Source organism: Panthera tigris, chromosome D3 (assembly GCF_018350195.1).
Source record: "Panthera tigris isolate Pti1 chromosome D3, P.tigris_Pti1_mat1.1, whole genome shotgun sequence".
NCBI classification, from domain to species: Eukaryota; Metazoa; Chordata; class Mammalia; order Carnivora; family Felidae; genus Panthera; species Panthera tigris.
The window spans coordinates 28,910,389-28,923,761 of NC_056671.1; the positions used below are offsets into that span (position 1 = coordinate 28,910,389).

General features: G+C 40.1%; 1 protein-coding gene across 3 annotated transcripts in view; it reads left to right on the plus strand.

Annotated features, from left to right (window-relative positions):
- DGCR2 (DiGeorge syndrome critical region gene 2) overlaps positions 1 to 13,373 on the plus strand; it is a 99,262-nt gene that overhangs the window by 40,597 nt on the left and 45,292 nt on the right. The gene's annotated exons all lie outside the window — the stretch shown is intronic.

Sequence of the window (13,373 nt, forward strand, 5' to 3'; positions counted from 1 at the left end):
TAAAATTAATTTCCTCTCTTGTTGAAATGTGGCTTGCATTATATGTCTGATGGACAACACTTGGACTTAAAGTCAAAAATAGGAGACACCAGGCCCAGCAGAGGGAAGCCGTGGAGGTTGAAGACAGAGGAATTCATTGAGGAGGGCACCTGTTGGGATGAGCACTGGGTGTTGTATGGAAACCAATTTGACAATAAATTTCATATTAATAAAATGAAATAAAACATGGAATGAATAAATCATGGGTATAAAAGGCACAACATAAAGAATATAGTAAATGATACTGTAACAGCATTATATGGTGACAGATGGTAGCTACACTTGTGGTGAACATAGCGTAACATACAGAGAAATCGAATCACTATGTTGTGTACCTGAAACTAATATAACATTGTGTGTCAATTCCACTGAAATATTTTTTTGAGAGTTAATTTAAATAAATATTAAGAGACAAAAAGAGGAATTAAGATAAATTCTCTATGGGGACAGGTGAGACCCTCAGCCATATTTTCTGCCCTGCTGTTCCAGTGCCAGCAGCCAGGGCTGTTTCTCTAGGCAAAGGATTTGAGGAGTCTTTCCTAGAGAAACTGGCACTTCTGGAAGGGGTAGAAGAGGTATGAACATAATAGAGGATTCCCAACTAAAAGGCTGACTCTCCTACTCTGCTCCCCACCTTGAGGCTCACTTGAACCCCACTAGTGTTTATAGAGCCTCTGATAAGCTGGGCCACCTTCTTTTTTTAAATGTTTGTTTATTTTGAGAGAGAGAGAGATCAAGATTGAAATTGAGCAGGGGAGGGCAGAGAGAGAGGGAAAGAGAATGCCAGGCGGGCTCTGCACTGTCAGCACAGAGCCCAGTGTGGGGCTTGATCTCACAAACCATGAGATCATGACCTGATCTGAAATCAAGAATCAGATGGTTAACCAACTGAGCCACCCGGGTGCCCCTGGACCACCTTCCTCTTAGACCTGAAAGACAGCCAGTGCTTTCTCGACTCTAGAAAAAGACATCTACTGGATGCTCACTGGACTCTAAATAAAAAGCATCCTGGACCAAAAGGGTCAGCACAGAGTGACCTGAGGTGGCTAACTCTGCTGTGTGAAAAATGGTGGTGGCTTTAGAACCAAGCTGCTAGGGCTGGAACCCTGCCCCCACCACTTACTGGCTGTGGTTCTGTGGGCAAGATGGGTTTTGAACTTCATTGTCCTCTAGTATAAGATGGGAAAAATAATAGTACCTGCCTCTTAGGGTTGTGGTGAGGCTTACATAACATGATACCTATAAAGTGCTTAGAGCAAAATGTGGCACATGATAACCTCTGATATATATGAGAAAGACTTAGAATTTAGGGAGAAAAAGCAAACTTTGAAAATATATCTGACATCTTGCAAAACAGCAGTCTAGGAAACTTCAAACCCTCATCCCCAAACAGAGGGCGCACACATGAAGCAAGAAACTAGAGAATAGCTAAAATAATTTTATAGAAGCTCTGGAAAACAGGTCTACAGGAACACCTAGTCAAGAAAAAGCCACATTGAAATGGTACGAAGTTTGGTGGCATTTTTACGCACCTTTGCACCACCCACTCCCCTCCCCCTCTCCTCCCGCCCCCAGCACAGGAGATCTGAGGGGAGCAACAGCCCAGTTGCAAATTCCCTGCCTCTACCAGGAGGGAGCAGGGCAGACCTTACCTGCAATATTTGAGCTTGTCTGGGGCTGTTTGGGGATACCTGTTTTCTCTGAGGTGGGGTGGGGTGGGGGGGGGGATGCTCATATCTCAAGCTGTGAAAATGGTGTTTGTGAAAGCTGCAAGGGGACTCCAGAGCTGCAGATGCCTGGGGCAAGGTACTAGGGGTGAGGGATACAATCGAATATTTAAGACCCTGAGGAGTTGGGTGACACTCTGTGAAATTAAGACCTTTGTTTGTTTGTTTTTTTTTAATGTTTATTTTTTAGAGAGAATCAGAGCATGAGCGAGGGAGGGGCAGAGAGACAGACAGAATCCAAAGTGGGCTTCAGGCTCTGAGCTGTCAGCACAGAGCCCGACGCGGGACTCAGACCCATGAGCCTTGAGACCATGACCAGAGCTGAAGTCAGATGCTTAACTGATGGAACCACCCAGGCGCCCCAAAATTAAGACCTTTAAGAACAGCTGTGTATACTTAAGAATCAGAAAAGTTCACACACAGGCTCAGGCAAGATGCATGTGCGGAAAAGACTTGAGGAGACGTTAAGCCTTCACTCCAGGCTGGTCTCAAGGCTCAGAACAAACCCTGCTAATTAGCAAAGGTCTTCTTCAAAGACAAAGCCAGTCTGCAAAGACTGGGAAAGGTGGCTGTTTATTCAGATGCCCAATTTTCAACAATAAAATCACAAGGCAATCAAAGGAACAGGAAAACATGGCCCATTTAAAGGAATACAATTAAGTGGTAGAAACTATCCTTGAAGAAACCTAGGCATTGGACATACTAGACAAATGTTTTAAAACTATCTTAAATATATTCAGAAAGCTAAAGGAAACCACAGAAAACTAAAGGAAATCAAGAAAATAATTTATGAACAATATGAGAACACCAACAAAGAGTAAGAAATTAAAAAGAAGACCAAACAAATACTGTAACTGAATTGAAAAATCCACTAGAGGGACAGTATGCTCCACTGGTCAGAAGAAAGACTAAGTGAATTTACAGGACATTTGAAATTGAGTCTCTGGAACAAGACAGACAAAGAAAGGTAAGCAGAGCCTTGAGGACTTAAGAGAGCACTCAACAACAGCAGTATACACATTTTTCCCCCTCAAGTGCGCAGGTAACATTCTCCAGGATAGACCATACGTTAGGCTACAAAACTAGTCAATAAGGTTAAAAGATTGAAATTATACAAAGTATATTTTCTAATCACAATGGAATGAAACTAGAACAGTAAGAGGAAAATGGGAAAATTCACAAATAATGGAAATTCAGTACTCTTAGCGTCAAGAAGAAATCACAAAGGACACTAGAAAATATCTTGAGACAAATGAAAATGAAAACACTGCATATGAAAAACCAATGAGATACAATGAAAACAGTGCTAAAAGGCTGTAAATGTTACATTAAAAAAGAGACTCCTGGGTGGCTCACGTGGTTGAGCGTTCAACTCTTGATTTCAGCTCAGTTCATGATCCCAGGGTCATGGGATGAGCCCCATGTTGGGCTCCACGCTGAACGTGGAGCCTGTTTAAGATTCTCTCTCTCCCTCCCCCCCCCACCCCCCGCTCACAAGTGCTCTCTCTCTCTCTAAAGTAAATAAAGGTAAAAAAAGATCTCAAATCAGAAACCTAACTCTACACCTTAAGGAACTACAAAAAGAAGAATGAACTAAACCCAAAGCCAGGAGAAAGAAGAAAATAAAGATTAGAACAGAGATAAATTAGAGAAAACAGAAAAATCAATGAACCCAAAGATCAACAAAATTGGCAGACCTTTAGCAAGAATGACTAAAAAGAGAACACCCAAATAACTAAAAGAAGAAATGAAAGTTGGGACACTATTACCAATAAAAAGAATTATGTAAGAGAGTATTCTGAAGAATTATATGCCAACAAATTGGTTGACCTAGATGAAATGGAAAATTCCTGGAAACAAGCTTCCGGAACAAAATTACAGACTGATATTCCATGAACAGTGATGCAGAAATTCTGAACAAAGTACTGGCAAACAAAATCTAACGGCACATTAAAAGAATTATATACTATGACCAAATGGATTTACTCTTGGAATGCAAGGATGGTTCAACAAATTAAAGTCAATCAATGTAATATAGTGCTACACTAACAGAGTGTGGGGGAAATAACTACATGTTCATCTCAGCTCAGAAAAAAATACTTGGCAAAATTAACCATTAACCATTCTTTTATGGTAACAAACACTCAATAACCTGGGAATAGAAAGAAACTACCTAAAAATAATAAAGACCATAGATGACACATCCACAGCTAACATCATACTCAGTAGTAAAGACTGAAAGCTTTTCCTCAGGAAGAGGACAAGGATTTCATCACTTCAACATGGTAATGGGAATTAATTCTAGCCAGAGCATTTAGACAAGAAAATAAAAGCATCAGAATTGAGAAGGAAGAAGTAAAATTATCCCTGATCACAGATGACATGATTTTACACACTCACTCACTCACTCACTCACACACACTGTTGGAACTAATAAAAGAATTCAGTAAAGTTTAAGGACACAAAATACACTAACAATGAACAAAAAGGAATAAGGAAATGGTTCCATTTACAATAGCTTAAAAAAGAATAAAACACTTAGGAATAAATTTAACCAAGGAGGTGAAAGATTAGTACACTGAAGTCTATAAAACATTGCTCAAAGAAGTTAAAGAAGATACTAATAAATGGAAGGACATCCCATGTTTGCAGACTGGAAGAATTAAGAAGCTGTCAATGCTATCCAAGCAATCTACAGATTTAGTACAATCCCTATCAAAATGCCAACAACCTTTTTTGCCAAAATAGGAAATTCCATCCTAAGATTCGTATAAAACCTGAAAGGACCCCAAATAGACAAAACATTCTTGGAAAAGAACAAAGTTATAAATCTCATACTTCTGATTTTAAAACTTGCTACAAAGCTACAGTAATCAAGACAGTGTGGTACTGGCATAATGACAGATATATAGGCCAATGGAATAGAATAGAGAGCCCAGAAATGGTGAAATTACTTTCCACAAGGGCATTGTTCAGTGGATGAGGGGAAGATTATTTTCAATAAATGGTGCTGGAAAAACCTGACAACCACATGCAAAAGAGCCTTCACTTAACACCATACAAAAATTAATCCAGCCTGGGACAAAGACGTAAGTATAAGAGCTGAAACTATAAAACTAATAGAAGAAAACAGGAGAAAACCTTCATGACATTGGATTTGGCAACGACCTCTTACATGTGGCATCTAAAACATGGGCAGCAAAGGAAAAATATAGATAAGTTAGGCTACATCAAAATTTAAAACTGCATTAAAGGAAACATTCAACAGAGTGAAAAAGCAGCCTATGGGTTAGGAGAAAATATTTGCAACTCATATCTGATGAAGGGCTATTATTGAGAATATATATAAAAAAATCTCCAACTCAGCAATAAAATATCTGGTTTAAAAATGGGCACAGGGCCTTGGTATTTCTCGAGAGAAGACATACAAATAGCCAAAGAGTGCGTGAAAACATGTTGAACATCATTAATCATTAGGTAAGTGCAAATCAAAACCACAGTGAGACACCACCTCACACCCATCAGGATAGCTGCTTTCAAAACAAGTGCTGGTGAGGATGTGGCGGGGATGAGGTGGGGATGTGGAGATGGTGGTGGGTACATGGAGAAATTGGAACACTTGTATACAATTGGTGGGAATGTGAAATGGTAAAGTCCCTGTGGAAAACAGTATTGTGGTTCCTCAAAAACTTACAAATAGAACTACCGCAGGATCCAGTAACTCCTCTTCTGCATCTATACCCAATTGAAAGCAGGGTCTATGACCTGTGTCCTTAAAAATGGTTAAAAATTAAAAAAAAAATTAAGTTTAATTATTTTTAAAGTTTATTTTTGAGAGAGAGACAGAGTGAGCGGGAGAGGGGCAGAGAGAGAATGTCAAGCCGGCTCCGCGCTGTCAGCACAGACAGAGCCTAATGTGGGGGCTCAAACTCATAAACCATGAGATGATGACCTGAGCTGAAACCAGGAGTCAGGTGCTTAACTGACTGAGCCACCCAGGTGCCCATATTTTATTTATTTTGAGAAAGAGCATGAGTGGGGTAGGGGAAAGAGAATTCCAAGCAAGCTCTGCATTGTCAGTGCAGAGCCTGACATGGGGCTTACAAACCATGAGATCATGACCTGAGCTAAAATCAAGAGACGGATGCTTGACTAAGCCACCCTGGCACCCCCCCCCCCAAATAGTTAAAATTTTATGTGTTTTGACACAATGAAAAATATGTATGTATATACACATACACAGATGATCTATTTTCTAAACATGAACAGAATGCTGTGAAAAGGAACAATTGAGCAAGAATGAGCTCTTACCTATTAAAAAATGAGTCCAGAAAATCTGATTAGTAAGAGTACTTTTATTTTTTTATTTAAAAAACTAATTTTTTTTGACATTCATTTTTAAGAGTGAGCGAGACAGAGCACGAGTGGGGGAGGGGCAGAGAGTGGGGACATAGAATCAGAAGCAGGCTCCAGTGTCGGCACAGAGTTCGATGCGGGATGGAACTCACCGACTTCGAGATCATGACCTGAGCTGGAGTTGGACGCTTAACTGACTGAGCCACCCCAGGCGCCCCTTATTAAAAAAATTTTTAATGTTCTTGAGGCAGAGAGAGACAGAGTGTGAGTCGGGGAGGGACAAAGAGAGAGGGAGACACAAAATCTGAAACAGGCTCCAGGCTCCAGACTCTGAGCTTCAGGCTGTCAGCACAGAGCCTGATGAGGGGCTTGAACCCACAAGCCGTGAGACCATGACCTGAGCTGAAGTCGGATGCCTAACTGACTTGGCCACCCACGCACTTCTGATTACTAAGAGTTCTTTAAAAAATTTTTTTGAGAGAGAGAGATAGAGTACCAGTGGGGGAGAGGCAGAGAGAGAGGGAGACACAAAATCTGAAACAGGCTCCAGGCTCCAGACTCTGAGCTCCAAGCTGTCAGCACAGAGCTGGATGCAGGGCTCGAACCCACGAACCATGAGATAATGACCTGTGCCAAAGTCAGATGCTTAACCAACTGAGCCACCCAGGTGCCCCTAAGAGTTTTTTTTTTAAGGAAAACAGAAAAAATACAGGAGCAGAGGGAATAGTAAAGACATCATACAGCTTTGGAGTTAGGGCACAACAGTTTTTAAAAGACTTAGACAAGATACCTTGTGTAATTGCAGTGTGTTAGGAATACAGTGAACATAGCGTCCAAGGAGAGCGAGCATGGGTCCCGGTGAAAAGATCAGGAATCAGAATAACATGAGATGTTTAGCAGCAGTACTTGTGTGAGGAAACAGTGGGGCAAGGCCACCTGGATCCAAAGAGGAGCTTATTTTAATGGTCTAAATCAAAATTTTAGTTGTTGCTTGATTGATGTTATTTGTACACACAATCTGATTATTCAAATAGTTCTATAAGACTTTTTATTTAATAGCAACCTTAGGGGTGCCTAGTGGAAGCATCCAACTTCGGCTTAGGTCATGATCTCACAGTTCAGGAATTCAAGCCCCGGGTTAGGCTCTGTGCTGACAGCTCAGAGCCTGGAGCCTGCTTCCTCTCTCTGCCCTTTCCCCGCTCATGCTCTGTCTCTCTCTGTCTTTCAAAAATAAATAAATGTTATAAAGAATTTTTTTTCAATAAAAAAGAAATGGCAACCCTGATACTCCCCTGCCCTGTTTCCTACTTCTCAGAAGCAAATATTTGAGATTACTTGAGATGTTGATTTCACTTGGTATTTATCTGTGTCTCCAAAAATTCCATGGTTTTAGGCATTCCCTGTTGATCTTCCCTGAACAAGGTGGCTGACTCTTCCCCCTTCGTCTCCTCACTCCCAGAGTTCTTGCTCCCTGTCGGTCCTGTTTTTGGCTGGGCATCAAGGATAATTTAATTTCCTTTTTGCTGGTGAAACATTTTGTTTTTACCCCAGAGTTGAACATTGTCCTCATCATCTTTTTGTTTGTTTTGATAACTTGAGATGTAATTCACTTACCATAGATAGAAGTGGCCCATTAAATATGGTTTCCGGTAGTTTTTAGAATATTTACAGAGTCATGCAACCATCACTCCAATTGTAGAACATTTTTGTCACCCCAAAATAAAACCCTGTACCCATCAGCAGGCACTCTCCAATTCCTCTCAAGCCTTATTAGTCCCTGGAAACCACTTACTTTCTGTCTGTATGGATTTGACTCTTCTGCACATTTTACAGAAATGGAGTCATACAATGTAAGGTATTTTGTGTCTGGCTTCTTTCACTTGGTATAATGTTTTCAAAGTCCATCCATGTAGTTTTCTTTTTATTTTAACTTTTTTTTTTTTTTTTTTTTTGAGAGCGAGTACATGTGAACAGGGGAGAAACAGAGAGAGAGAGAGAGAGGGAGGGAGAGAGAGAATCCCAAGCAGGCTTCACGCCCAGCACAGAGCCCAATGCAGGGCTTGATCTCATGACAGTGAGACCATGACTTAAGCCTAAATGAAGAGTCGGACGCTTAACGGACTGAGCCACCCAGGTGCCTCTTGTTTTGCCTTTAAAAAAAAAAACTGTATTGGGGGCACATGGGTCACTCAGTCGGCTAAGCATCTGACTTAAGCTCAGGTCATGATCTCACATTTTGTGTTTGTGCCCACGTTGGGCTCTCTGCTGTCAACACAGAGCCTGCCCTTACCCGACTCTCTCTCTCTCTCTCTATCTCTCTCTCTCAAAAATAAACATTAATTTTTTTTATTTATTTATTTTTTTAATTTTTTTTTTCAACGTTTTTTATTTATTTTTGGGACAGAGAGAGACAGAGCATGAACGGGGGAGGGGTAGAGAGAGAGGGAGACACAGAATCGGAAACAGGCTCCAGGCTCCGAGCCATCAGCCCAGAGCCTGACGCGGGGCTCGAACTCACAGACCGCGAGATCGTGACCTGGCTGAAGTCGGACGCTTAACCGACTGCGCCACCCAGGCGCCCCAATTTTTTTTTAATAAATTAAAAAACTTATATACTTAAAAAATGTTTTATATGTCTTTTTCAATTTTTTTTAACATCTTTACTGATAAAATCTATGTACCATAAAATTCATCCCTTTTAAAGTCTTTTTTTTTTTTTAAGTTTATTTATTTTGATAGAGAGGGAGAGCAAGAGAGAGAGAAAGAAAGTGGCAGAGAGAGGGGGAGAGAGAATCCCAAACAGGCTCTGCGCCATAAGCACAAAGCCCGACGTGGGGCTCAAACTCACAAACTGCGAGATCATGACCTGAGCCGAAATCAAGAGTCAGCTGCTTAACCGACTGCACCGCCCAAACACCCCAAAATTCATCACTTTTAAAAGCATTCAAGTCAAGGCGCCTGGGTGTCTCAGTTGGTTAGGCGTCTGACTCTTGATCTCGGCTCAGGTCATGATCTCACAGTTTATGAGTTAGAGCCCAGCGTCTGGCTCCACGCTGATGGTGTGGAGCCTGCTTGGGATTATCTCTCCTTCTTTCTGCCCCTCCCCTGGCCGTGTGCATGTATGCCTGTGCGCTCGCATGCTCTTTCTTTCTTTCTTTGTCTCTCTCTCAAAATAAATAAAAAATAAAAGCGTACAAGTTAACCATTTTTTTTTTGTAAAATTTACAGAGTTCTGTAACTATTACCACAGTAAATTTTAGAACATTTCCATTGCCCCCAAAAGATCTCCATGTCCGTCTATAGTTACTCTTTGTTCCCTCCCCCAGTCCCAGGCAACTAATGATGTATTTTCTGTCTTATAGACTTGCTTTTCTGGACATGTCCTATAAGGTGAATCATACCATTTGTGTTCTAGCTTCTTCCATTTGGCATTATGTTTTTGAGGTTCATCCATTTGCAGCCTGTGTCAGTAGTTCCTTTTCCTCACCAAATTTTCCATTCTGTGGGTAATGCTACATTTTGTTCATCCATTCACTATTTGATGGGCTTTGGAGTTATTATCACTTTGTGAATAAAGGTGCTGTGAACATCAGTGTGTAAGTTTTTGAGGGGACATATGCTTTCATTTCCTTTGGACAAATACACAGATACAGGTGGGATTTCTGGGTCATATTTTAAATTTATGTTTAACTTTTTAAGAAATGGCCAAATTGTTTCCCAAAGTAGCTGTACCTTTACATTAAAAAAAAAAAAGTCCTTAGCAGAACAAATCTCTGTCCTAATTTCCCCGGAGTTGTAGATCTATCACATTATTTTGCTGGAGTGATTTTGGAACCTTCTCTCCTGGAGCCCCCTGTCTTCACCTGTCTGGCTTCGTGCTGGCAGGGCCTGCTGCCCACTTTCCCAGCTGTTCTCTTGGGTCTTCTCTTCACCATCAGCATGGGAGAATCCGTAGATTTCTCCCTCATGTCTGTCTGCCTGTGTCTTATGTTAGATCCTGTTTTTTGGTTTCCTGTTTTGGTTTATTCCCTCATTTAAGTAATGTAGTGCCTTTAAAAACTTCTACAGAAAAGGAACACAGAAGACAAAAAGTTTTTGATTCCTTGCTTGCCTGTCTGGAAATGCCTTTATTTTACCCTCATACATGGTAGATTTCCCTGGATTTAGAATTACTAGCTAAAAATAACTTTCCCAGGGCCCCTGGGTGATTCAGTCAGTTAAGCCTCCGACTCTTGATCTCAGCTTAGGTATTGATCTCAGACAGGGTCGTGAGTTCAAGCACCACATTGGGCTCCACACTGGGTGTGGAGCCTGCTTAAACAAGTAAGTTTCCCTTACAATTTGGAAGATCTTCTTCCATTTTTACAAGCTTTCAACGTTGCTGATGGCCATAATTCTGGTTCTTTGAACCAAGCCTGTTTTTTTTTTTTTTCTTGGAAATTTTGAGTATCTTTTGGTACATTGTGCTGGCCACTGAGGTGTTTTCATTTTAGAAACTCCTGTCTCTTTAGGGAAAGAAAACACTAGTTTTTTTCTCTTCCATTTGTCTACTCTTTCTAGAACTGTTATTGGAAATTGGAGCTCACGGACTTATCTTCAGTTTTTTCAGTCTCCAATTTTCTGTGTCTGTGTCTTTTTGTTTTACTTAGGAAGCTTCTACTTGCACCACATCTTTTAACAGGTTTTCATTTTTGTCATCATGTTTGCATTTCTAGAAGAGCTTTTTCTTTGGTTGGGGGGTTAATGTTGTAGATATGTTCCTTTTTAATAGCATCCCAGGGGCCCTTGGGTGGCTCAGTCGATTAAGCGTCTGACTTTGGCTCAGGTCATTATCTCATAGTTCGTGAGTTCGAGACCTGCATCAGGCTGTCTCCTGTCAGCATGGAGCCTGCTTCGGATCCTCTGTCCCACTAGCTAGCTCACTCTCTCAAAAATAAACATTTCAAAAAACAAAATTAATAGCATCCCATTCTTGTTTTATGGATACGATATATTTTCTCATTTTGAGTACGTTAATGGCACATTTTTGTTTAACCATTCCATATGAATTTCTTCTGTGTTGTTTCCTCTACAGTTTGGTGTCTGACTTTAATTTGAGGGCTCTCCTCGGGTTGGTGGTCCTTGCCTGTCTACTGTGTGTGGCAGAGAGACTGAAAGTTCTGTGTTCTTGGGCCCATCTGGACAGTGGACTGGCTGGACTGTTTCATTGGGGGTCTCCTCCCCTTTGGGACCTCTATCTTGGGCTGGCTAGATTTTTCCATAGCAAAATGTTCAAATCTGCCTGGAGGCTGGGGTTCTGGGAGCTTAGTGAAGGAAGAGGGGCTAGGAGTCTGTCCTCCCATCTCTAAGTACAGAACTCTGACTTTACCAAGAGACCACCTGTTTGACTTTTTCATCCATAAATCACCCATCTGCTGCTGGGGTGAGGGAGGGACAGGGTTACCTGAGCACACCAAGTATCGGTGAGGAGATCTGGGTGTGTCAGCTGCCTTCTTTCTCTGACTTTTAATATGAGAAATTTCAGGTCTATAGAAAAGGTGCATGAGTAATACAGTGAATGCTCATATTGCCTTTACCTGCATTCACCAACCCATAGCCATTTGCTACAGTTGTTTTCTCTACACGTTTTTTTCTGAACTCTTTTGAGAGTGTATTAGTGACATCATGACATTTTACCCCTAAAATGTATCTGTCTTCTGAGAATGAGAACGATCCCATAACACAATACACTTTTCACATGCAAGAAACTTTACAATACTATTATCTTATATACAGTTCATATTGAAGTTTTTCAGTTGTCCCCCAAATACTTTTTACAGTTTTTTTTTTCTTTTAAATGCAGGATTTATTCAAAGGTTACATATCGTCTTTTCTTGCCATCTTTATCTGTTAATCATGAAGTGTCCCTAGCCTTTAAAAAAAATATTATTCACCTTTTGGGATGAGCACGGGGTGTTGTATGGAAACCAATTTGACAGTAAACTTCATATATTGAAAAAATAAATAAATAAATAAATAAATAAATAAAATATTATTATTGATCTCAACATGGCATTGACTTATTTGAAGAGTCCAAACCAGTTGTTTTATAGAATGTCCATCAGTATGGACTTGTCTGTTTTCTCATTATTAGATTTGGGTGAGACTTTTTTTTTAAGCAAGTTGTAAAGTGACCCATCAGGGCACATGAGGTCAGTTTGTCCTATTATTGGTGATGTTAAGTTTGATCACTTGATTAAGCTAACGTTTGCCAAATTTCACTACAGTAAATGTTTTTCCCCCCTTTTGTAATGAAAAGTAATCTATGAATAAGTAATGAGTAATCTGCAGAGTGGTATTCTAAGTGTTGTCCAACCATCATACACTCAGTTGTTTTAGCTTATATTGATGGTTCTTACCTGAATCAGGTGATTTTGTAATTCTACTATACGTACTCCACTTAATAAATTATTTTATAAAGATCTTTCCTGTTTCCTGCCACTATAAAATGTTCCAGGTTCATCTTGTAGCTTTCCTGTCCCAGACCTGGACTCAAGCATTTCTCTAAAGAGCCCTGTTCCTTTCAGTGAGGAATGGTGTTTAGAAACCAAGATCTGAGTGTTAGCTGTGCTCGTTGTTATCTGGGCATTATAGCTTCTAGGCACTTCTTTCAGTGGATGAAGCTAGGGAACCTTTTGTTAAACAATAAGCTCATATTTACTGACACTTCCAATTCTAGTCTATACTAAAGTTCTTCCTTTCCTCCTCCCATCTCATGCTTTTTATTTCCTTTCTCCCATGGTAAGAACCTTGGTTCCCAACACTATCCATTTGGCCAGTCCTAAAATATTTGTAGTTTTGGAATTACTACTCCTATACCACTACCAAGAACACACCTACTAAGTGAATTCCAGGATTTCTTTATAGTTTTTTATGTTATTAGTGTGTTTCCCACTGATGGGGTATAGTCAGTTCTCAAGTCAAAGTCACTAGTATTCATTCTTTTTTTTTCTCTGGGTGATGATGTTAATATTTCATCCTGTTTATATTCAGTTGTAGAACTTTGCCTCCTCATCTTGTTGATTTAATTTGTTTTTTATTTTTTTGTATTGAGATATAATTCATGTCCCATAAAATTCACCTCTTTAAAGTATACAATTTCATGTTTTTTAGTATATTCACAAGGTTGTGTAACTGATTTATTTTTAGAATATGTAAAACATAAACAAGATTCATAAGCCATAACTATATATAAACATATATTTGAAAGTT